At 43.1% G+C, this 24,670-nt stretch overlaps 1 pseudogene; it reads left to right on the forward strand.

Moving 5' to 3' along the window:
- Positions 1-18,636, forward strand: part of LOC113920412 — a 95,802-nt pseudogene extending 77,166 nt beyond the window's left edge.
- The last annotated feature ends 6,034 nt before the right edge of the window (positions 18,637-24,670 follow it).

The raw sequence follows: 24,670 nt of genomic DNA on the forward strand, positions 1-24,670 counted from the left end.
AATAGGGAACCTGCTTCCATGCATACATATACATCCCTGAGCTCTTTTTTTCAACCTACATTCTTCCTGGAGGAATTTGAGAGCCAGTGTTCTCAGAACAATAGTTTCTTATTGAAACAGGGAAGTCTGAATGAGTCTCTGCAACTCTTAGCTAGATTGTTCCACAGGGCCCCTTGTAATTTGCTTCAGAGCAATGTTGACATCAGGAAGTCTAGGGCGTCTGAAGGTGCTCAAATTATTGTGTGTAGGCATGGCTTGAGGTTTGGGAGGGAGCTTTCCTCATTTCTGGGGCAAGGGGTGATGAAGTTAGACATCACAGTCCCAGATAACTTTCATTTCCTTTTTTATTATTATTATGTTCAATTAGCCAACGTGTAGTACAGTACATCATTAGTTTTTGAAGTAGTGTTCAAAAATTCATTAGGTGTGTATAATACCCAGGACTCATCACATCATGTGCCTTCTTTAATATCCATCACCCAGTTAGCCAATCTCCCCAACACCCTCCCTTGTGTAACCCTCAGCGTGCAGAACTGACTGTAAGCTGACACGGTCCTTGCGGTCAGGGAGCCTAGCCAGGGGCCGGCTCCCTCAATCCCTGCATGTCACCCAGTATTTGATTTGGCCTACATAAGTGCTCTGGGACTTGAGGGGCAAACCCAATAGTTCCTCTGTAAAAATGCTGGACTAAGCTTTCATGTTATTTGGCAAAGTGGCCAGGAGGAACTTGTGGTTGTCTGTTCTATTTAAAGGTTTCTTACCAATGTGCAGTTTCTGGATAAACATCCTTGTTATTGAACTATAAAATAAAGCTTCTCAAGCATATCGGGGCTCCATTGAGTTATCAGCTCATGGAGATCTCCAGATCCCAGCTTTTTTGACTCTTGTTTTTCTTCATTCCCCACCGTTTTCCCTCTCGGGTTTCCCTGGCCTTTTCGCGCTGGCTCACGACAACTCAGTTTGTTTCCCGAAGCCCAGAGTCTCATGGTTTGTCTCCCTCTCCGATATCTTCCCATTCAGTTTTCCTTCCCTTTCCCTATGGTCTTCTGCACTTGTCCTTATGAGTGAAACCATATGATAACAGTCTCTGCTTGACTGAGGTTCCTTAGCAGAATACCCTCCAGTTCCATCCATGTCGATGTAAATGGTAGATATTCAGGCTTTCTGATGGCTGAGTAATATTTGTGGCATATATGAACCACATCTTTATCCATTCATCTGTTGGACGACATCTTGGCTCCTTCCACAGTTTGGCTATTGTGGACATTGCTGCTATGAACATTGAGGTGTAGGGGGTCCCTTCTTTTCAGTACATCTGTATCTTTGGGGGTAAATACTAGTAGTGCAATTGCTGGGTTGTAGGGTAACTCTCTTTTTAAGTCCTTGAAGAACCTCCATACTGATTTCCAGAGTGGCTGTACCAGCTTGCATTCCCCGCAACAGTGTAAAAGTTTTCCCCCTTTCTCCACATCCTTGTCAATATTTGTTGTTCCCTGTCTTGTTAATTTTAACCATTCTGACTGGTGTCAGATCTCATTGTGGTTTTGATTTGTATTTCCTTGATGCCTAGTGATGTGGAGCATTTCTTCATAAGTCTTTTAGCCATTTGTATGTCTCCTTGGAGAAGTGTCTGTTCATGTCTTCTGCCCATTTCTTGGCTGGATTTTTTGTTTTTGGGGTGTTGAGTTTATTAGTTCCTTTTTGTTTTGTTTTATTATGTTATGTTAGTCACCGTACAATACATCATTAGTTTTTGATGTGGTGATCCACGATCCATTGTTTTCATATAACACCCAGTGCTCCGTGCAGTATGTGCCCTCCTTAATACCCATCATTGGGCTAACCAATCCCCCCTCCCCCCTCCGCTCTAAAACCCTGTTTGTTTCTCAGAGTCCATAGTTTCATGGTTCATCTCTCCCTCCGATTCCCCCCCCCCATTTTTCCCTTCCTTCTCCTAATGTCCTCCATGCTATTCCTTATGTTCCACAAATAAGTGAAACCATATGATAATTGGCTTTCTCTGCTTGACTTATTTCACTTAGCATAATCTCCTCCAGTCCCATCCATGTTGATGTAAAAGTTGGGTAGTCATCCTTTCTGATGGCTGAGTAATATTCCATTGTATATATGGACCACATCTTCTTTATCCATTCATCTGTTGAAGGGCATCTTGGCTCTTTCCACAGTTTCGCTATTGCGGACACAGCTGCTATGAACATTGGGGTGCATATGGCCCTTCTTTTCACTACATCTGTGTCTTTGGGGTAAATACCCAGTAGTGCAATTGCTGGGTCATAGGGTAGCTCTATTTTTAAATTTCTGAGGAACATCCACACTGTTTTCCAAAGTGGCTGTACCAACTTGCATTCCCACCAACAGTGTAAGAGGGTTCCCATTTCTCCACAACCTCTCCAACATTGGTTGTTTCTTGCACTGTCCATTTTTGCCGTTCTAACTGGTGTAAGGTGGTATCTCAATATTTTGATTTGAATTTCCCTGATGATTAATGATGAACAGTTTTTCATATGTCTGTTAGCCATTTGTATGTCTTCTTCAGAGAAGTGTCTTTTCATATCTTCTGTCCACTTTTTGACTTGATTATTTGTTTTGTGGGTGTTGAGTTTGAGAAGTTCTTTATAGATCTTGGATACCAGCCCTTTATCTGTAGTGTCATTTGCAAATATCTTCTCCCATTCTGTGGGTTGCCTCTTTGTTCACTGTTTCCTTTGCTGTGCAGAAGCTATTTATCTTGATGAAGTTCCAAAAGTTCATTTTTGCTTTTGTTTCACCAGCTTTTGGAGATGTATCTTGAAAGAAGTTGCTATGGGCGATGTCCAAGAGGTTACTGCCTATGTTTTCCTCTAGGATTTTGATGGATTCCTGTCTCACATTGAGGTCTTTCATCCACTTTGAGTTTATCTTTGCGAATGGTGTTAGAGAATGGTCGAGTTTCATTCTTCTGCATGTGGCTGTCCAATTTTCCCAGCACCATTTATTGAAGAGACTGTCTTTTTTCCATTGCATGTTTTTTCCTGCTTTGTCAAAGATTGTTTGACCATAGAATTGAGGGTCCATATCTGGGTTCTCTATTCTGTTCCTTTGGTCTGTATATCTGTTTTTGTGCCAGTACCATGCTGTCCTGGTGATCACAGCTTTGTAATATAGCTTGAAATCTGACAACGTGATGCCCCCAGCTTTGTTTTTCTTTTTCAGCATTTCCTTGGCTATTCGAGGTCTTTTCTGATTCCATACAAATTTTAGGATTGTTTGTTCCAGCGCTTTGAAAAATGTCATTGGAATTTTTATTGGGATGGCGTTGAAGGTATAGATTGCTCTGGGTAGCATAGACATTTTAACAATGTTTATTCTTCTGATCCATGAGCATGGAATATTTTTCCATCTTTTTGTGTCCTCTTCAATTTCTTTCATGAGTGTTGTGTAGTTCCTAGAGTGTAGATCCTTTACCTCTTTGGTTAGGTTTATTCCGAGGTATCTTATGGTTTTTGGTGCTATTGTAAATGGAATCGTTTCTCGAATTTCTCTTTCTACAGTTGCATTGTTAGTGTATAAGAAAGCAACTGATTTCTGTGCATTGATTTTGTATGCTGCCACATTACTGAATTGCTGTATGAGTTCTAGTAATTTGGGGGTGGAGTCTTTTGGGTTTCCCACATAGAGTATCATGTCATTGTGAAAAGAGAGAGTTTGACTTCTTCTTTGCCAATTTGAATACCTTTGATTTCTTTTTGTTGTCTAATTGTTGTTGCTAGGACTTCTAGTACTATGTTGAACAATAGTGGTGACAGTGGACATCCTTAACATGTTCCTGATCTTAAGGGAAAGGCTTTCAGCTTTTCCCCATTGAGGATGATATTCACTGTGGGTTTTTCATAGATGGATTTTATGAACTTGAGGAATGTTCCTCTATCTCTATACTCTGAAGAGTTTTGATCAGGAAAGGATGTTGTATTTTGTCAAATGCTTTTTCTGCATCAATTGAGAGGACCATACCGTTCTTCTCCCTCCTCTTATTAATGTGTTCTATCACATTGATTGATTTGCGAATGTTGAACCACCCTTGCATCCCGGGGATAAATCCCACTTGGTCGTGGTGGATGATCCTTTTAATGTATTGTTGGATCCTATTAGCTAGGATTTTGTTGAGAATTTTCATCCATATTCATCAGGGCTATCAGTCTGAAATTCTCCTTTATGTTAGGGTCTTTGCCTGGTTTTGAGGATTAAGGTAATGCTGGCCTCATAGAATGAGTTTGGAAGTTTTCCTTCTGTTTCTATTTTTTGAAACAGCTTCAATAGAATAAGTATTGTTTCTTCTTTGAATGTTTGGTAGAATTCCCCAGGGAATCCATCAGGTCCTCGACTCTTGTTTTTTGGGAGGTTTTTTGATCACTGATTCAACCTCGTTACTGGTTATTGGCCTATTCAGGTTGTCAATTTCTTCCTGTTTCAGTCTTGGCAGCTTATAGGTTTCCAGGAAGACATCCATTTCATCCAGATTACTCCGTTTATTGGCATACAGTTGATAATAATTTCTAATAATTGTTTCTATTTCCTTGGTGTTAGTCGTGATCTCTCCCCTTTCATTCATAATTTTATTAATTTGGGTCCTTTCTCTTTTCTTTTGGATCAGTCTGGCCTGTGGTTTATCGATCTTATTAATTCTTTCAAAGAACCAACTTCTAGTTTCATTGATCTGATCTACTGTGTTTCTGGTTTCTAATTCATTGATCTCTGCTCTAATCTTAATTATTTCTCTTCTAATGTGTGGCTTAGGCATCGTTTGTTGCTTTTTCTCTAGTTCTTTAAGGTGTAGAGTTAGTTGGTGAATTCGGGATTTTTCTAGTTTTTGGAGTGAGGCTTGGATGGCTATGAATTTCCCCCTTAGGACTGCCTTTGCAGTATCCCATAGGTTTTGGACTGATGTGTTTTCATTCTCATTGATTTCCATGAATTGTTTAAGTTCTTCTTTGATTTCCTGGTTGACCCAAACATTCTTGAGCAGAGTGGTCTTTAGCTTCCAAGTGTTTGAATTTCTGCCAAATTTTTTCTTGTGACTGAGTCCCAGTTTTAAAGCATTGTGGTCTGAGAATATGCAGGGAATAGTCTCAGTCTTTTGGTATCAGTTGAGGCCTGATTTGTGACCCAGTATGTGGTCTATTCTGGAGAAAGTTCCGTGTGCGCTCGAGAAGAATGAGTATTCTGTTGTTTTAGGGTGGAATGTTCTGTAAATATCTATGAGATCCATCTAGTCCAGTGTATCATTCAAAGCTCTTCTTTCCTTGTTGATTATCTGCTTAGATGATCTGTCTATTGCTGAGAGGGGAGTATTGAGGTCTCCTACAATTAACGTATTGTTATCAATATGACTCTTTATTTTGGTGAACAGATGGCTTATGTAGATGGCTGCTCCCATGTTGGGGGCATAGATATTTACAATTGTTAGATCTTCTTGTTGGATAAACCGTTCAAGAATGATATCTTGTCCTTCTGTGTCTCTAACTACAGACTTTAGCTTAAAATCTAATTTGTCTGATATAAGAATTGGTACCCAGCTTTCTTTTGAGGTCCGCTGGCACGGAAGATGGATCTCCATCCCTTCACTTTCAGTCTGGATGTATCTTTAGGTTCAAAATGAGTCTCTTGTAGGCAGCATATGGATGGGTCCTGTCTTTTTATCCAATCTACAACCCTGTGCCGTTTTATGGGAGCTTTTAGGCCATTCACGTTGAGAGTGATTATTGAAAGATATGAATTAATTGTCATCATGTTGCCTGTGAAGACATTGTTTTTATAGATTGTCCCTGTAAATGTCTGTTGTATATCACTCTTGGGGTCTTTCTCCTTTTATAGAGCCTCCCTTAATATTTCTTGCAGGGCCGGCTTAGTGGTCACATATTCTTTCAGTTTCTGCCGGTCGTGGAAGCTCTGCATCTCTCCATCTATTCTAAATGACAGCCTTGCCGGATAAAGTCTTCTTGGCTGCATGTTCTTCTCATTGAGTACCCTGAATATGTCTTGCCAGGCCTTTCTGGCTTGCCAGGTCTCTGTGCATAGGTCTGATGTTATTCTGATGTTCCTCCCTCTATACGTAAGGAATCTCTTCCCCCTAACTGCCCTTAAGATGGTTTCCTTGGTTCTAAGATTTGCAAGTTTTACTATTACATGCCTGTTTTCCTTGATCTTGCAAGGGCTCCTCTCTGCCTCTAGGACGCGAATGTTTGTTTCATTCCCCAGATTAGGGATGTTCTCAGCTACTATTTGCTCAAATACATCTTCTAGTCCTCTCTCTCTCCACTCCCTCTGGGAGTCCAATTATTCTGACATTGGAATGCTTCATGGTGTCACTTATTTCTCTGAATCTATTTTCATGGATTCTGAGTTGTTTTTCCCTGGCCTCCTCTTTTCCCTTTTTATATATTATATTGTCTTCCAGGTCGCTTATTCATTCTTCTGCCTCAGTTACCCTAGTTGTTAAATTTTCTAGATTGGATTGGATCTCATTGATAGCATTTTTAAGTTCTGCCCATTCAGTTTTCATTTCTGCCCTTGGAGACTCTATGTTGCCATTAATTGATTTCTCCATTCTAGCCAATATCTTCAGAATGGCTAGCCTGAATTCCATCTCCGACATCTTGGTTATATCTGCATCCATTTGTAAATCTGTGGCATAAGTCATAATCTCTGAGTCTTTTCTACTTTGAGGGTTCCTCCTCCTAGTCATTCTGTTGATGGGTGTTTGAAGGAATGTATAGAGTCCAAATTATTGACCAGAACCCAAGCAAGATGCACCTGTTTTCTTGGGACCTTAGGGTAGCTGGCCTCTTGTTTTCCCAGACTGTCTTCTGGGGGAGGGGCCTGCCGTGCTGTTACTCAGGCAACCCTGTCTGGGCGGCGTTGCCCTTCCCCCCTGTGGCAGGGGATGGGCTCAGCGGGAATCAGTTTTGGGGGCTCTGGCAGCTTTCCCTGGCAGCTTTCCATGTCTCCTCCACAAGTCAGAGCAGAAGAGACCATTTCCAACCCTCTGCCTCAGAGCAGAGAGACTGCAGTCTGTTCTTCAGTGAGCTCTACAGGACACACTGTCTCCATTTCTGTCTGTGCTGCTATAAACTGCAGCGTCCTGTGTTGTGCCCCCTCTGCAGAGCCCCCAGTCCTGCCTCCAGGTCGGGGCACGTCTCTGCCCTTTGTGCTCTAAAACTGCCAGTCACTCCCAGTTCACAGGCGCGACCCCGCCGCTCCTGGTTTCTGCCCCAGTGGTTGCCCTAAAGTCCTTTCCCCACTACTACTGGTCTGTGAGTCTGTGCCCTGTCCCTAGCGAGCGAGGCTGTCGCTCACCGGCAGTGTAGGATCCCCACAGGCAGGCACCCTCCCACTGCTGTTTATCCTCTGATATCTGCCCGCGGAATCACGGCTTCCCGCTTTGTACCTCGAAACCAACCGCCCGTGATATTCTGTCTGTAGAGATCCAGATCTTCTTACATCTCAGACTGATTTTGTGGGTGCTCAGAGTGGTCTGGTAGATATCCAGCTCAATTCTGGGGACCAGTTGAAATAGGGTCCCCTACTCCTCCGGCATTTTTCCTCTCCTGCCTATTAGTTCTTTATACATCTTGGATACCAGCCCTTTATCTGATAAGACATTTGCCAATATTGTCTCCCATTCCATGGGTTACCTTAGTTTTGCAGACTGTTTCCTTTGCCGCCCAGAAGCTCTTTATCTTGTGGAGTCCCAGGAGATCATTATTCTTTTGTTCCCTTGCCTTTAGAGGTGTGTTTTGCAAGAAGTTGCTGTGGTCAATGTCAAAGACTTTCACTGCCTGTGTTCTCTCATATTTGATGAATTCCGGTCTCACATTTAGGTCTTCCATCCATTTTATCTTTGGGTAGGTAGTAGGAGAATGGTCCAGTTTCATTCTGCATGTGGCTGTCCAATGCTCATGGATTAGAAGAATAAAGATTGTCAAAATGTCTTGGGTTCCCAGAGCAAGCTACCCTTTCAATGCAATCCATATCAAAATACCATCGACATCTTTTGCAGAGCTGATCAAACAATCCTATAATCTGTATGGAACCATAAAAACCCTGAATCGCCAGGGGAATGTTGAAAAAGAAATCCAAAGCTGGGGTCATAACAAAGCCTGACTTCAAGCTATACTACAAAGCTGTGATCATGAAGACAGCATGGTATTGGCACAGAAACACAGAAAACGTCAATCATTGGAACAGGATAGAGAGCCCAGAAGTGGACTTTCAATTCTACAGTCAACTAATCTTCAACAAATCAGGAAAGAATATCCAATGGAAGAAAAACAGTCTCTTCAGTAAAAGGTGCTGGGAAAATTGGATGGCCAAATGTCTAATTGGATTTAAATTTAAAAAAATAAAGGAAAAAGAGTGACGGTTTCTACACAGTGTTCTTAGAGTTCACTACTAATATGATACTTACCTTAAGATTCTACACATACATTTTTTATGAAATTCAATTAGACAATATGCAGTGTATCATTAATTTTTGATGTTTTCCAATGAAACATTATTTGCGTATAACACCCATGTTCATGGAACACCATATCAAAAACTAGTGATGTACTGTATCATATGACCTCATTGATATGAGGAATTCTTAATCTCAAGAAACAAACTGAGTGTTGCTGGAGTGGTGGGGGGTGGGAGGGATGGGGTGGCTGGGTGATAGACATTGGGGAGGATATGTGCTATGGTGAGTGCTGTGAATTGTGCAAGACTGTTGAATCACAGATCTGTACTTCCGAAACAAATAATGCAACATATGTTAAGAAAAAAGAAGAAGAAGAAGATAGCAGGAGGGGAAGAATGATGGGGAGTAATTCGTAGGGGGAGACGAACCATGAGAGACGATGGACTCTGAAAAACAAACTGAGGGTTCTAGAGGGGAGGAGGGTGGAGGGATGGGTTAGCCTGGTGATGGGTATTAAAGAGGGCACATTCTGCGTGGAACACTGGGTGTTATGCACAAACAATGAATCATGGAACACTACATCAAAAACTAATGATGTAATGTATGGTGATTAACATAACAATAAAAATTAAAAAAAACTAGTGATGTACTCTATGGTGACTAACATAACAAAATAAATAAATTAATTAATTAATTAATAATAAAAATAAATAAGTAAACATTTTCAAAAATCCAGTGCTCATTGGATCACGTGCCCCACATACATTCGAAAACACTTCTATCTTCATGAATGAAGATGTAATTTGAAGATACTTTCTACCCAGACTTGTTTCTCAAAGTTAAATATATGGCATTTTCCTTATTCTTCACACGTACATTTGAAAACATTTTTACCTGCATACGGTTTCTACTGAAAAACAATGTTCTTTTCGTAGAATTATGTATTGTCGCAAACTTGATGTTTTTACACATATATTTGAAAATATCTCTACCTTCATGATAGATGTTATTTGAAAGAGAGTTTCTATAGAACGTTTTTCTTTTTTTTTTTTCTACTTTTTTTTTATTTTTTTATTGTTATGTTAATCACCATATATTACATCATTAGTTTTTGGTGCAGTGTTCCATGATTCATTGTTTGTTCATAACACCCAGTGCTCCATGCAGAACGTGCCCTCCTCAATACCCATCACCAGGCTAACCCATCCCCCTACCCCCCTCCCCTCTAGAACCCTCAGTTTGTTTTTCAGAGTCCATCATCTCTCATGGTTCGTCTCCCCCTCTGACATACTCCCCTTTTCTTCCTCTCCTGTTATCTTCTTCTTTTTCTTTTTTCTTAAAATATGTTGCGTTATTTTTTTCAGAAGTACAGATCTGTGATTCAACAGTCTTGCACAATTCACAGCGCTCACCATAGCACATACCCTCCCCAATATCTATCACCCAGCCACCCCATCCCTCCCACCCCCAACCACTCCAGTAACACTCAGTTTCTTTCCGGAGATTAAGAATTCCTCATATCAGTGAGGTCATGTGATACATGTCTTTCTCTGATTGACTTATTTCACTCAGCATAACACCCTCCAGTTCCATTCACGTCGTTGCCAATTGCAAGATCTCATTCCTTTTGATGGCTGCATAATATTCCATTGTGTATATATACCACCTCTTCTTTATCCATTCATCTGTCGATGGGCATCTTGGCTCTTTCCATAGTTTGGCTATGGTGGACATTGCTGCTATAAACATTGGGGTACACGTACCCCTTCGGGTCCCTACATTTGTATCTTTGTGGTAAATACCCAGTAGTGCAATTGCTGGATCGAACGGTAGCTCTATTTTCAACTGTTTGAGGAACCTCCATACTGTTTTCCAGAGGGGTTGCACCAGCTTGCATTCCCACCAACAGTGTAGGAGGGTTCCCCTTTCTCCACATCCCCGCCAACATCTGTCGTTCCCTGACTTGTTAATTTTAGCCATTCTGACGGGTGTGAGGTGGTATCTCATTGAGGTTTTGATTTGGATTTCCCTGATGCCGAGTGATGTTGAGCACTTTTTCATGTGCCTGTTGGCCATTTGGATGTCTTCTTTGGAGAAATGTCTGTTCATGTCTTCTGCCCATTTCTTGATTGGATTATTTGTTCTTTGGGTGTTGAGTTTGATAAGTTCTTTATAGATTTTGGATACTAGCCCTTTATCTGATATGTCATTTGCAAATATTTTCTCCCATTCTGTCGGTTGTCTTTTGGTTTTGTGGACTGTTTCTTTTGCTGTGCAAAAGCTTTTTCTCTTGATGAAATCCCAATAGTTCATTTTTGCCCTGGCTTCCCGTGGCTTTGGCGATGTTTCTAGGAAGAAGTTGCTGCGGCTAAGGTCGAAAAGGTTGCTACCTGTGTTCTCCTTTAGGATTTGGATGGACTCCTGTCTCACGTTTAGGTCTTTCAACCATTTGGAGTCTATTTTTGTGTGTGGTGTAAGGAAATGGTCCAGTTTCATTCTTCTGCATGTGGCTGTCCAATTTTCCCAACACCATTTGTTGAAGAGACTGTCTTTTTGCCATTGGACATTCTTTCCTGCTTTGTCAAACATAAGTTGACCATAGAGTTGAGGGTCCATTTCTGGGCTCTCGATTCTGTTCCATTGATCTATGTCTGTTTTTGTGCCAGTACCAAACTGTCTTGATGATGACAGCTTTGTAATAGAGCTGGAAGTCCGGAATTGTGATGCCGCCAGCTTTGCTTTTCTTTTTCAGTATTCCTCTGGCTATTCTGGGTCTCTTCTGGTTCCATACAAATTTTAGGATTATTTGTTCCATTTCTTTGAAAAAAGTGGATGGTATTTTGATGGGGATTGCATTGAATGTGTAGATTGCTCTAGGTAGCATTGACATCTTCACAATGTTGATTCTCCCAATCCATGAGCATGGAACGTTTTTCCATTTCTTTGTGTCTTCTTCAATTTCTTTCCTGAGTATTTTATAGTTTTCTGAGTACAGATCCTTTGCCTCTTTGGTTAGATTTATTCCTAGGTATCTAATGGTTTTGGGTGCAATTGTAAATGGGATAGACTCCTTGATTTGTCTCTTTTCTGTCTTGTTGTTGGTGTATAGGAATGCCACTGATTTCTGTGCATTGATTTTATATCCTGCTACTTTACTGAATTCCTGTATGAGTTCTAGCAGTTTTGGGGTGGAGTATTTTGGGTTTTCCACGTACAGTATCATATCATCTGCAAAGAGTGAGAGTTTGACTTCCTCTTTGCCGATTTGGATGCCTTTGATTTCTTTTTGTTGTCTGATTGCTGTGGCTAGGACTTCTAATACTATGTTGAATAGCAGTGGTGAGAGTGGACATCCCTGCCGCGTTCCTGACCTTAGGGGAAAAGCTCTCAGCCTTTCCCCATTGAGAATGATATTCGCTGTAGGTTTTTCATAGATGACTTTTATGATATTGAGGTAAGTACCCTCTATCCCTATACTCTGAAGAGTTTTGATCAAGAAAGGATGTTGTACTTTGTCAAATGCTTTTTCTGCATCTATTGAGAGGATAATATGATTCTTGCTCTTTCTTTTGTTAATGTATTGTATCACGTTGATTGATTTGCGGATGTTGAACCAGCCTTGCAGCCCAGGAATAAATCCAACCTGGTCATGGTGAATAATCCTTTTAATGTGCTGTTGGATCCTATTGGCTAGTATTTTGGTGAGAATTTTTGCATCCATGTTCATCAAGGATATTGGTCTGTAATTCTCTTTTTTGATGGGGTCTTTGTCTGGTTTTGGGATCAAGGTAATGCTGGCCTCATAAAATGAGTTTGGAAGTTTCCCTTCCATTTCTATTTTTTGGAACAGTTTCAGGAGAATAGGTATTAATTCTTCTTGAAATGTCTGATAGAATTCCCCTGGGAAGCCATCTGGCCCTGGGCTTTTGTTTCTTGGGAGATTTTTGATGACCGTTTCAATTTCCTTAGTGGTTATAGGTCTGTTCAGGTTTTCTATTTCTTCCTGGTTCAATTTTGGTAGTTGATACATCTCTAGGAATGCACCCATTTCTTCCAAGTTATCTAATTTGCTGGCATAGAGTTGCTCATAATATGTTCTTATAATTGTTTGTATTTCTTTGGTGTTGGTTGTGATCTCTCCTCTTTCATTCATGATTTTGTTGATTTGGGTCATTTCTCTTTTCTTTTTGATCAGTCTGGCCAGGGGTTTATCAATCTTGTTAATTCTTTCAAAGAACCAGCTCCTAGTTTCATTGATCTGTTCTACTGTTCTTTTGGTTTCTAGTTCATTAATTTCTGCTCTGATCTTTATGATTTCTTTTCTCCTGCTGGGTTTAGGCTTTATTTGCTGTTCTTTCTCCAGCTCTTTTAGGTGTAGGGTTAGGTTGTGTATTTGAGACCTTTCTTGTTCCTTGAGAAAGGCTTGTATTGCTATATACTTTCCTCTCAGGACTGCCTTTGCTGTATCCCAAAGATTTTGAACAGTTGTGTTTTCATTTTCATTGGTTTCCATGAATTTTTTTAATTCTTCTTTAATTTCTTGGTTGACCCATTCATTCTTTAGTAGGATGCTCTTTAGCCTCCATGTATTTGAGTTCTTTCCGACTTTCCTCTTGTGGTTGAGTTCTAGCTTCAAAGCATTGTGGTCTGAAAATATGCAGGGAATGATCCCAATCTTTTGGTACCGGTTGAGACCTGATTTGTGACCTAGGATGTGATCAATTCTGGAGAATGTTCCATGGGCACTAGAGAAGAATGTGTATTCCGTTGCTTTGGGATGGAATGTTCTGAATATGTCTGTGAAGTCCATTTGGTCCAGTGTGTCATTTAAAGTCTTTATTTCCTTGTTGATCTTTTGCTTAGATGATCTGTCCATTTCAGTCAGGGGGGTGTTAAAGTCCCCCACTATTATTGTATTGTTGTCAATGTGTTTCTTTGCTTTTGTTATTACTTGCCTTATATAATTGGCTGCTCCCATGTTTGGGGCATAGATATTTACAATTGTTAGATCTTCTTGTTGGATAGACCCTTTAAGTAGGATATAGTGTCCTTCCTCATCTCTTATTACAGTCTTTGTTTTAAAATCTAGTTTGTCTGATATAAGAATTGCCACCCCAGCTTTCTTTTGGTGTCCATTAGCATGGTAAATGGTTTTCCACCCCCTCACTTTCAATCTGGGGGTGTCTTTGGGTCTAAAATGAGTCTCTTGCAGACAGCATATGGATGGGTCTTGTTTTTGAATCCAATCTGATAGCCTGTGTCTTTTGATTCGGGCATTGAGCCCATTTACATTCAGGGTAACTATTGAAAGGTATGAATTTAGCGCCATTGTATTGCCTGTAAGGTGACTGTTAACTGTCTGTTGTCTGTGTTCGTTTCTGCTCTTTGCTGCTTTTAGGTTCTCTGTTTGCTTAGAGGACCCCTCTCAATATTTCTTGGAGGGCTGGTTTCGTGTTTGCAAATTCCTTTAGTTTTTGTTTGTTCTGGAAGCTTTTTATCTCTCCTTCCATTTTCAATGATAGCCTAGCTGGATATAGTATTCTTGGCTGCATATTTTTCTCGTTTAGTGCTCTGAAGATATCTTGCCAGTCCTTTCTGGCCTGCCAGGTCTCTGTGGATAGGTCTGTTGCCAATCTAATGTTTCTACCATTGTAGGTTACATATCTCTTCTCCCGAGCTGCTTTCAGGATTTTCTCTTTGTCTCTGAGACTCGTAAGTTTTACTATTAGATGTCGGCGTGTTGACCTATTTTTATTGATTTTGAGAGGGGTTCTCTGTGCCTCCTGGATTTTAATGCCTGTTTCCTTCCTCACATTAGGGAAGTTCTCTGCTATAATTTGCTCCAATATACCTTCTGCCCCTCTCTCTCTCTCTTCTTCTTCTGGGATCCCAATTATTCTAATGTTGTTTTGTCTTATCGTATCACTTATCTCTCGAATTCTGCCCTCATGATCCTGTAGTTGTTTCTCTCTCTTTTTCTCAGCCTCTTTATTTTCCATCATTTGGTCTTCTATATCGCTGATTCTCTCTTCTGCCTCATTTATCCTAGCAGTTAGTGCCCCCATTTTTGATTGCACCTCATCAATAGCCTTTTTCATTTCGACTTGGTTAGATTTTAGTTCTTTTATTTCTCCAGAAAGCGTTTCTCTAATAACTTCCACGCTTTTTTCAAGCCCAGCTAGTATCTTTAAAGTCATGATTCTGAACTCTAGGTCCGACATCGTACTAATGTCCGTATTGAGTAGGTCCCTGGCTGACGGTACTACCTCTTGTTCTTTTTGCTGAGGTGATTTCTTTCGTCTTGTCATTTTGTCCAGAGGAGAATAGATGAATGAGAGAACAAAATGCTAGCAGGTTTACAACGTCCCCAGCAAATATACTGTATACAAATCAGAAAAGACCTGAAACCCGGGGAAAAGAAAGGGAAAGAAAGAAAAAAGAAAGAGAAAAAGAAAAAAAAAAGAAAAAAATATAAAAACAAAAACAGAACAATACAAAAAAAGCAGAATATGATCAAATATGATCAGGCTAGTGCATAGATCAGTGCCACACAGTAGATTTTGGGCGTATTTTGGTCTGTGAGACCAAAGTGCCTCCTAAAATTTTAAAGGAAGAAAGACATATATGTACAAAATAAGGGTTGATACAATGAAGGGATGGAAGATGACTGTAAAGATGAAAATTATAAAAGATTTTATAAAAGGACTTGGTAAGATAAGTTGTTTGAAAAAAGAAAGAAGATTTAAGAAAAAAAAAAAGGAAAAAGGGAGAGAATGTGATCAGGCAGGAAACTAGAACAAAGCCATACACTAGTGATTTAGGGTATATTTTGATCTGTTAGAAGAAACTGTACCTCAAAATTTTAAAGAGAGAACAACTTATATATATATGACAAAAATAAGGGTAACTACTATGAAGGGATAAAATATGACTCTAAAAATGAAAACTAAAAAAAAATTTTTTTTTTTAAAAAAAGGTATTGATAAGATGTTGGTTGAAAAAGGGAAAAAGAGAAATTAAAAAAAAAAACAGTCAACAAAAATTAACTTTGATGAAATAATGGATCATGGTAAAAAAAAAAAAAAAAAAGCCATGAATCTATGTGCAGTATTCCCCTAGCGCTGGAGTTCTCCCATTCTCCTTGATCGATCAACTTGGTCTTGGCTTGCTGGCTGTTTGTGCTGATCTTCTGGGGGAGGGGCCTGTTGCTGTGGTTTCCAAATGTCTTTGCTGGAGGCTGAATTGCCCCGCCCTTGTCGGTCCGGGCTAAGGAAGCTGCTCCGGTTTGCTCTCAGGAGCTTTTGTTCCCTGCAAGCTCTCGGTACAGCTTTGGAGGACCAGGGCAGTAATGGTGGCCTCCCAATCTCCACCTGGAGGAGCTGAGAACTCAGGGCCCCGCTCCTCAGTGCGCCCCCAGAGAAAAGCAGTCACTCCCTTGTCCCCGGTCTCCGGCCGCACTCCGTGCTCACCCGGCCTGTGATCGAGCGTTGCTATCTCTGGCACCCGACCCCGCACGGAGTCTCCAAACCCAGCAGATCCCTGCAGTGCGTTCCCGCACCGGTCCTCCCCGGGAAGGAAGGGGAGTCTCCCCGGATCTGCTGCTTGTTGGGTCCCTGCTTGTGGAGCCATGCCCCGACTGGGCCGCAGATCACAGTTTATGGCAACCCCGAGCTGAGAGCCCGCGACTCTGCTCCGTCTCTGCAGCCGGCTTCCCCGCTCTGATACCTGGGAGCTCTGGCGCACTCAGGCACCCCCGGTCTTTCTGTGACCCCAAGGGTCCTGAGACCACACTGTCCCACGAGGATTCCACCCCCCGCTTAGCCACTGGAGCAACGTCCCTCCACCGAGCCAACTTGTAAAAGGTCCGATTTTGTGCTCCGCGGCTCTATCACTTGCCAGAAGCGGCCGGCGGAGGCCCCTCCCCCGCCGTCCATCCTCCCGAATATTGCCTCGGATTCACTTCTCCGCACGCCCTACCTTCCAGTAAGTGGTCGCTTCTCTGTTCAGAGAGTTGTTGCTACTCTCCTGTTCGATCTCCTGTTGAGTTCGTAGGTGTTCAGAATGGTTTGATCCCTATTCAGCTGAATTCCTGAGACCAGACGAAATCTAGGTCTCCTACTCCTCCGCCATCTTGCTCCGCCCCCTAAATCTGTCCACTTCTTATAGCACCCAGTGTACTTGCTGTTCTAGCCTCTGAAGAGGTGCTGTGGGAGAGGAACTAAGGGAGTAGCAGGGGCAGCCTTGATGATAGATGCCTATGTGGGGGTAGTGCTAGGGGTGGGGAGTTGAGCCCAGGATGCCTCCTCAATGGGAATGATTTCTAATTTGGGATTTGAAGAATAAGGAGTGAGATAGATGGACTGATGTCCAAGGACCTGAAAATTCTAATGAGAGCAGAGTTTAACACTGGAACATTGGTCATTACATCGATGGGAAAATCGCAGTTGTCCTCCACCTGGAGGACTGGAGTGCGGAAGAGAGCCAAGAGGTGAGCCTGGAGGAGATCTTGGGGAGCTGGTGAGGCAAGTGGAGATCGGGGCAGCAGGAAGACTTTCCTGAGAAGGGCACCTAGAGCCACTGGGGGCTCACAGGGGTGTCTGGGCAGTGACTCTGTAGCTGACCCTTGGAAGTGCATTGTGGGTGAAATGGAACCCAGAATGTGGACAGGGAGAGAGTTGAGGGGACTGTTGTGAAAACCCAGGATGAGAGGACAGTGAGGGGTGAAGTTAGAGTGGAGATGCAGACAGGAGAGCAGAATCTAGCTCTCCTTTTGTTGTAGAATATGGGTGCTGGGGGTGATGGGTGAGGTGCCTGGATGTCCCAAGAAGACTCCATGTGTGGGACTGGGGATTTAGATGAGTGATTATAGCAGAAATAAAAGAGCAAATCTGTCATTATAGCTCCTCCATACTTTCCCCCATGTGCTGGGAAAGGTTTCTATACATTGTTTTTAAATCTTTTTTATTGGCTCATGTTTATTGGCTACCACAGTGAAACCAGATTGTCAAGGCCATGGGTTTTGGTATCCACCAGAGTTCAGGAAGAAACCAATCCTGCTTGTGCATGGAGATAAAGGAGAAGCTAATGCCCAGGCCAAGCCTTATGAAAACATTTCCCTCTGACAGGCAAAGTTGGGTATTGTATTTGGAACACACCACACGAAAATGATATTACTGCTGTTTGAAGAAGGCTTCCGGGTTGTCATACACACTTCCAACCTCATCCATGCTGACTGGCACCAGAAAACTCAGGGACTATGGTTGAGCCCCTTATGCCCATGAATTGTCCATTGAACCCACACAACTGGAGAATCAACAACACATTTTAAAGTTGATCTCATCATCTACTTGATGACTTATAATGCTCCTTCACTCAAGGAGTGGACAGATATCATCCACAAGCATGATCTCTCCAAAACTGATGTTTATCTTTTTGGATATACCCCAGGACATTTTCAAGGAAGTCAGAAAGATAATTTTCTGGGACATTAGGCTAAGAAAGCTTCTGAAAGAGCATGCCTCTCTTAAAGGAGAGTCTTGGCCGATAGTAGGTCAGTTTTCAAGCATTAGGTCTATGAGGGCTGATGACTCGAAATGGTTGTGTTCTAAGTTTAAAGAAAGCTTGGTGACGTTGGAGAAGGAAAGCTGAACCCCAGGGAGAAGTGCTGTTCCTCTTCATCTGATCTATCCTTCTGTGGAAAATGTGTGAACCAGCTTAGATTGATATCCAGCTGAGGGCTTTCTTCCGTATAACATCCAGACAGCTGAAAAACAGAATTGGCTCCATTCTTATTTTCACAAATGGTTGGCTGATACATCTGGCCACAGCAATGCTATGCCACATATAAAAACATATATGAGACCCTCTCCAGACTTCAGTCAAATTGCTTGGTTCCTTGACACAAGAGAAAATCTGTACAAGGCTACCTGGAGAACATTAGAGAAGAGCACCCAGCTGATGATCCATTCCTATGAGCTTGGAGTCCTTTTCCTGCTGTCAGCCTGGATAGGTTCAAAGTAAAACAGAAATTCTTCTCAGGGAGCAAGGAGCCAGCGGCGGCATTTCCTGTGCCATTCGACCTGTCTCCAGAACTGTATGGAAGTAAAGATCGGCCATGGATTTGGAATATTCCTTATACCAAAGCACCAGATACACGTGGGAATATATGGGTTCCCTCCTGAGAATGTTAAAGCACTTGAAATGTAGGTGTAAGACATCAAGCCACAGCCAGGAGCCAGTAGGGCAAGCTAGACCACCATCTCCGTGCATCTTCAGCTGGCCAATTACCAAGTGCTCAGGGCCAGAAGGGTAAATTTTCTTTCAAACAGTAAACTCTGATTGTCTTATCTTAGGGCAGGTTCAGACTGGGAACTCACCACCAATCCCTGGGTGCTCTAAAGGTGAGTCACAACACCTTGGCCCATGAGGATGCCCGAAGCCCTTGTTCGACAGACAGGCAAGGCCATGGGAAACACTGCAAAGAGTGCCAGAGTCCCATGTCAACCGCAAATGGGACACATAGTGACTAGCACACTCTCCTAACAGGTTGGCAGTTTTGGGAAGAAGAATCAGCTGTGGACTTGGGTAAGGGATACTGCCATGTGCCACCCCAGGAAAGCTTTAGCTAGAGGCCTGTCTTCCTACTCCATAAAGGGAACGGATGCTTTCGGTGCTGACTGTTATTGGCCCTTTTCCATCAGTGGGTAGATGTAGCAGTGATTCAGGGCTAGCCTGTTGGTTCTGCCACCTGACGACCAAGGATTGGGAACTGTTTCTCGGTGCCGTATTCCTTGAAAAATTTTGTTTCTGCCCTGACCAGCTCCAGGAAAATGCTGTCCTTTTGGTGATGGTCTGTTCTTCAAAATGAAGACATCTCAATCATCCAGGGGATGGAGGGAAGCCGGCTAGCCGTCACGGCACTAAGCTGGCCAAGATCCAAGTGCTCAGGAACAGGAGCGCCATAGTTCCCTTAGGACGTCCGCTCTTGCTTAGCATGGGAGCACGTTTGGAACTGGCCACCCATCCCTGGGTGCTGGCTACGTGTGGGACAGCACAATGTCCTCTGACGGCAACCCAAGATCTTGGTAGAACAAAGGGCAAGGGGGGCACCTGCGTGACTCAGTCGCTTAAGTGTCTGCGTTCGGCTCAGCTCATGATCACAAGGTCCCGGGATCGAACCCTGCATTGGAAATGCACGTTGGTAGAGCCGCTTTGGGAAACAGTGGGGAGCTTCCTCAGAAAATTAAAAACAGAGCTACCTTACGACCCAGGAAATTGCTCTACGGCGTATTAGCCCAAGGACACGGGTGTAGTAAAAAGAAGGGCCACATGCACCCCAATGTTCCTAGCAGCAAGGTCCACAACAGACAAACCGTGGAAAGAGCCGAGATTCCCTTCAACAGATGAATGGAGAAAGATGATGTGTTCCTTCTCTAAAAGGGAATATTACTCAGCCATCAGAAAAATGAATACCCATCTTTTGCATCAACATCGATGGGGCTGGGGGAGAGCATGCTAAATGAAATTGGCCAAGCAGAGAAAGCCAATAGCATAGGGCTTCACGGATTTGTGTTACATAAGAATAGCACGGAGGGCATTAGGTGACGGAAGGGAAAAATGAAGGGGGGCAAATCGGAGCGGGAGACGAACCATGAGAGAGTACGGACTCCAAGAAATGGAGAGTTTTAGAGGTGAGGGGTGGATGGATGAGTTAACACACTGGTGGGTATTAAGGTGGGCATGTATCTCATGGAGCACTGGGTGTTCTAGGAAAACAAGGAACCAGGGAACCCAGATCCAAAACGAATGTTTTAGTGTATGTTGACTAACAATACAATTTCTTAAAAGCACAAGAAAGCGCTTCTCTCTACATGACACAAGATGGTAGTTGAATTATGCATTCCCCCACAGTGTGATATCTGAGAGTTAAGTAGGTTAAGTTAGGCTTCCTCGCATACATCTGTAAGCATCTTATCTTCCTGAAATGAGAATGCTTCATGAAAAAAAAAAAGGAATTCAAACCACGAAGGTTGTCTACTAAACTCACAACCCCAGAGCAACTAAAAGAAAGATACCTCTGTCCTATCCTGACCTCACGTGAGCCTTGGGATCATCTCACGAGACTGAGGTTGAGATTGCACTCCAAATCCCATGAAATCTCATGGAACTGGGGCTAGATTTCACTCCACATCGCCTGAGGTCTCAATGAGATCCGGCGAGATTTCAACAATTCTCTTGAGATAGCAGGGTCCTTGGGCGAGATTACCCTGCAACGCTTGTGAGATCTCTTGACTTCGGGCGGGATTTTCCTCCCAGCCTGGTGAGATCTCATCCAAAACTTGGAGACGTCAGTGCCCATCTCATGAGATCTCATGCATATTGAGCGAGATTTCAATCTCAATCTTGTGAGATCTCATGGACATCGGGCGAGATTTTACTCCAAATCTCGAGAGATCTCATCCAATCCCTGCAGACCTCAGTCCAAACCTCATGAATTGTCATGGACTTTGGGCGAGAGCTCAGTCAAATCTCATGAGGTATCAATGACACGGGCGAGATGTCACTCCAAATCTCGTGAGATATCAGGGACCTTGGGCGAGATTTCAGTCAAACTATCGTGAGATCTCTTGGAATTCTAGAATATTTTACTCCAAGTCTCGTGAGATCTCATCCAAACCTTGGAGACTTTAGTCAAAATCTCGTGAGATCTCATGGATATTGAGCGAGATTTCGATCGAAATCCCACGAGATCGCATGGGCATCGGGTGAGATTTTTTTCCGAATCTCGTGAGATCTCATCCAAAACTTGCAGACCTCAGTCCAAATCTCTTGAGATCTCATGGACATTGGGCGAGATTTCACTCCAAATCTCCTGAGGGCACAATCACATTGGGCGAGACTTCACCACAAATCTCTTGAGATATCAGCGACCTCAGGCGAGATTTCAATCCAAATATCGGGACGTCTCAATGACATTGGGCGACAGTCCACTAAACTCTCGTGAGCTCAAAGGGACCTAGGGCGAGATTTCACTCCAAATCTCGTGAGATCTCTGGGAATTCCGCGGATATTTTACTCCAAGTCTCGTGAGATCTCATCCAATCCTTGGAGACTTCAGTACAAATCTCGTGAGACCTGCGGATATGGAGCGAGCATTCAGTCTATATCTTGTGAGAACTCAGGGACGTCAGGCGAGATTACTCCAAATCTCATGAGTCCTCATGAATATCGGGTGAGAGTTCACTCCAAATCTCGTGAGGTCTCAATGACCTCGGGCAGATTTCACTCCAAATCTCGTGAGGTATCAGGGATCCTGGGCGAGGTTTCAACCTAAATGTCGTGAGATCTCATGGAAATCGGGCGAGATTTGACACCAAATCTCCTGAGATCGCATGGACTTCGATTGAGATTTCACTCCGAATCTCATGAGAGCTCATGGATATGGGGCGAGATTTCACTCCAAATCTCCTGCGGTCCCAATGAGTTCGGGCGAGATTTCACTACCGATCTCGTGAGATATCAGGGCGAGATTTCTATCCAAATCTCGTGAGATCTCAATGACCTCCGGGGAGATTCATTCCAAATCTCTTGAGATATCAGGGACCTTGGGTGAGATTTCACTCCAACTCTCGTGAGGTCTCATGGTCTTTGGGCCAGATGTTACTCCCATCCCGTTAAATCTCATCCAAACCTTGGAGACGTCTCAATGCCCACCTCGTGAGTTCTCATGGATATGAGCGAGTTTTCCATCTAAATCTCGTGTGATCTCATGGATATCGGGCGAGATTTCCCTCCAAATCTCGTGAGATCTCATGGACATTGGGCGAGATTTCACTCCCAACTCCTGAGGTCACAATGACTTCGGGCGAGATTTCACTACATAGCTCGTAATATTCGGGGACCTTGGGCGAGATTTCCACCCAAATCTCGTGAGGTCTCAATGACATCGCGTGAGATTTCACTACAAATCGCGTGAGATAGCAGGGAGATTGGGCGAGATTTCACTCCAAGTCTCATGAGGACTCTTGGACGTCGAGGGAGTTTTGATTCCACGTCTCGGAGATCTCATCCAAACCTTGGAGAATTCAGTCCAAATCTCGTGAGATCTCATGGATATGGAGCGAAATTTCCATCTATATCTCGTGAGATCTCTTGACATCAGGAGGGATTTTACTCCAAATCTCGTGGGATCTCATGGATATCGGGTGAGATTTCTCTCCAGATTTCGTGAGATCATGGGCATTGGGCGAGATTTCACTCCAAATCTCTTGAGGTCACAATGACATGGGGTGAGATTTCACTATAATTCTCTTGAGCTATCAGGGGTCTTGGGCAAGCTTTCACCACAAATCTCGTGAGATATCAGGGACCTTGCGTGATATTTCACTCCAAATCTCGTGAGGGACCAATGACATCGGGCGAGAATTCAGTATAAATCTCTTGAGATATCAGGAACCTTGGTTGCGATTTTACTCCAACTCTCGTGAGATCTCTTGTAGTTTGGGCAAGAGTTCACTCCAACTCTCGTGAGCTCTCGTGGAACTCGGGCTATTTTACTCCAAGTCTCGTGAGATCTCCTCCAGACTTTGGAGACTTCCGTCGAAATCTCGTGAGATCTCATGGATATTGAGCGAGATTTCAATCTATATCTCGTGAGAACTCATGGACCTCAGGCGAGCATTTACTCCAAATTTCGTGAAATCGCCTGGACATCGGCTGACATTTCAATCCAAATATCTTGGGATCTCATGGACATTGGGCGAGTTTTCACTCCAAATCTCCTTGAGGTCCCAGGGACATCGGGCGAGATTTCACTACAAATCTCGTGAGATATCATGGACTTTGGGTGAGATTTGTCTCCCAATGTCGTGAGATCTCTTGGACTTTGGGTGCGATTTGACTCCAGGTCTCGTGAGATCTCATCCAAAACAAGGAGACGTCAGTGCCAATCTAATGAGATCTCATGGATATTGAGTGAATATTCAATCTAAATCTCGTGAGATCTCATGGATATCGGGCGAGTTTTGACACCAAATCTCGTGAGATCTCATGGACATCGGGTGAGATTTCAGTCCAAATCTCATGAGATCTCATGGATATTGGGCGAGACTTCACTCCAAATCTCCTGTGGTACTAATGACATCAGGCGAGATTGCAAGATATCTCGTGAGATATCAGGGCCCTCGGTCGAGATTTCAGTCCGAATCTCGTGAGGTCTCAATGACATTGGGCGAGATTTCATTACAAATCTCGTGAGATATCAGCGACATGGGCGAGATTTCACTCCAACTCTCGTGAGGTCTCTTGGTCTTTGGGCGAGATTTTACTCCAAGTCTTGTGAGATCTCATTCAAACCTTGGAGACGTCAGTGCCAATCTCGTGAGATCTCATGGCTATTGATGGAGATGTCATCTAAATCTCGGGAGATCTCAAGGACATCAGGCGAGATTTTCCTCCAAATCTTGGGAGATCTTATGGACATCGGGTAAGATATCTCTCCAGAAGTCGTGAGATAATGGGCCTTGGGCGAGATTTCACTCCCAATCTCCTCAGGTCACAATGACATCGGGCGAGATTTCACTCCAAATCTCGAGAGATATCAGGGACCTTGGGCAAGATTTCACTCCCAATCTCGTGAGATATCAGGGACCTTGGGCGAGATTTCACTCTCAATCTTGTGAGATCTCTTGGAATTCGGGCGAGATTTTCCTCCAAGTCTCGTGAGATCCAATCCAAACCTTGGGGACTTCAGTCCAAATCTCCTGAGATCTCCTGGACATTGGGCGAGATTTCAATCCAAATCTCGTGAAGTCTCCATGATATCGGACGAGACTTCACACCAATTCTCGTGAGATCTCATGGACATCGGGTGAGATTTCACTCCAAATCTCCCGAGGTCACAATGACTTGGGCGAGATTTCAGACCAAACCTCGTCAGATTTCAGCGAACTTGGGCGAAATATCCATCCAAATCTCGTGAGGGCTCAATGATATCGGGCGAGATGTCACTACACTCTCGTGAGATAAAAGGGACCTTGGGCGAGATTTCACTCCAACTCTCGTGAGATCTCTTGGAATTCGGGGATATTTTCCTCCAAGTCTCGTGAGAGCTCATCCAAACCGTGGAGACTTCCATCCAAATCTCGTGAGATCTCATGGATATTGCGTGAGATTTCAATCGAAATCTCATGAGATCTCATGGACATCGGGTGAGGT

The sequence above is a fragment of the Zalophus californianus genome, chromosome 3, assembly GCF_009762305.2.
Source record: "Zalophus californianus isolate mZalCal1 chromosome 3, mZalCal1.pri.v2, whole genome shotgun sequence".
In the NCBI taxonomy this organism is placed as follows: Eukaryota; Metazoa; Chordata; class Mammalia; order Carnivora; family Otariidae; genus Zalophus; species Zalophus californianus.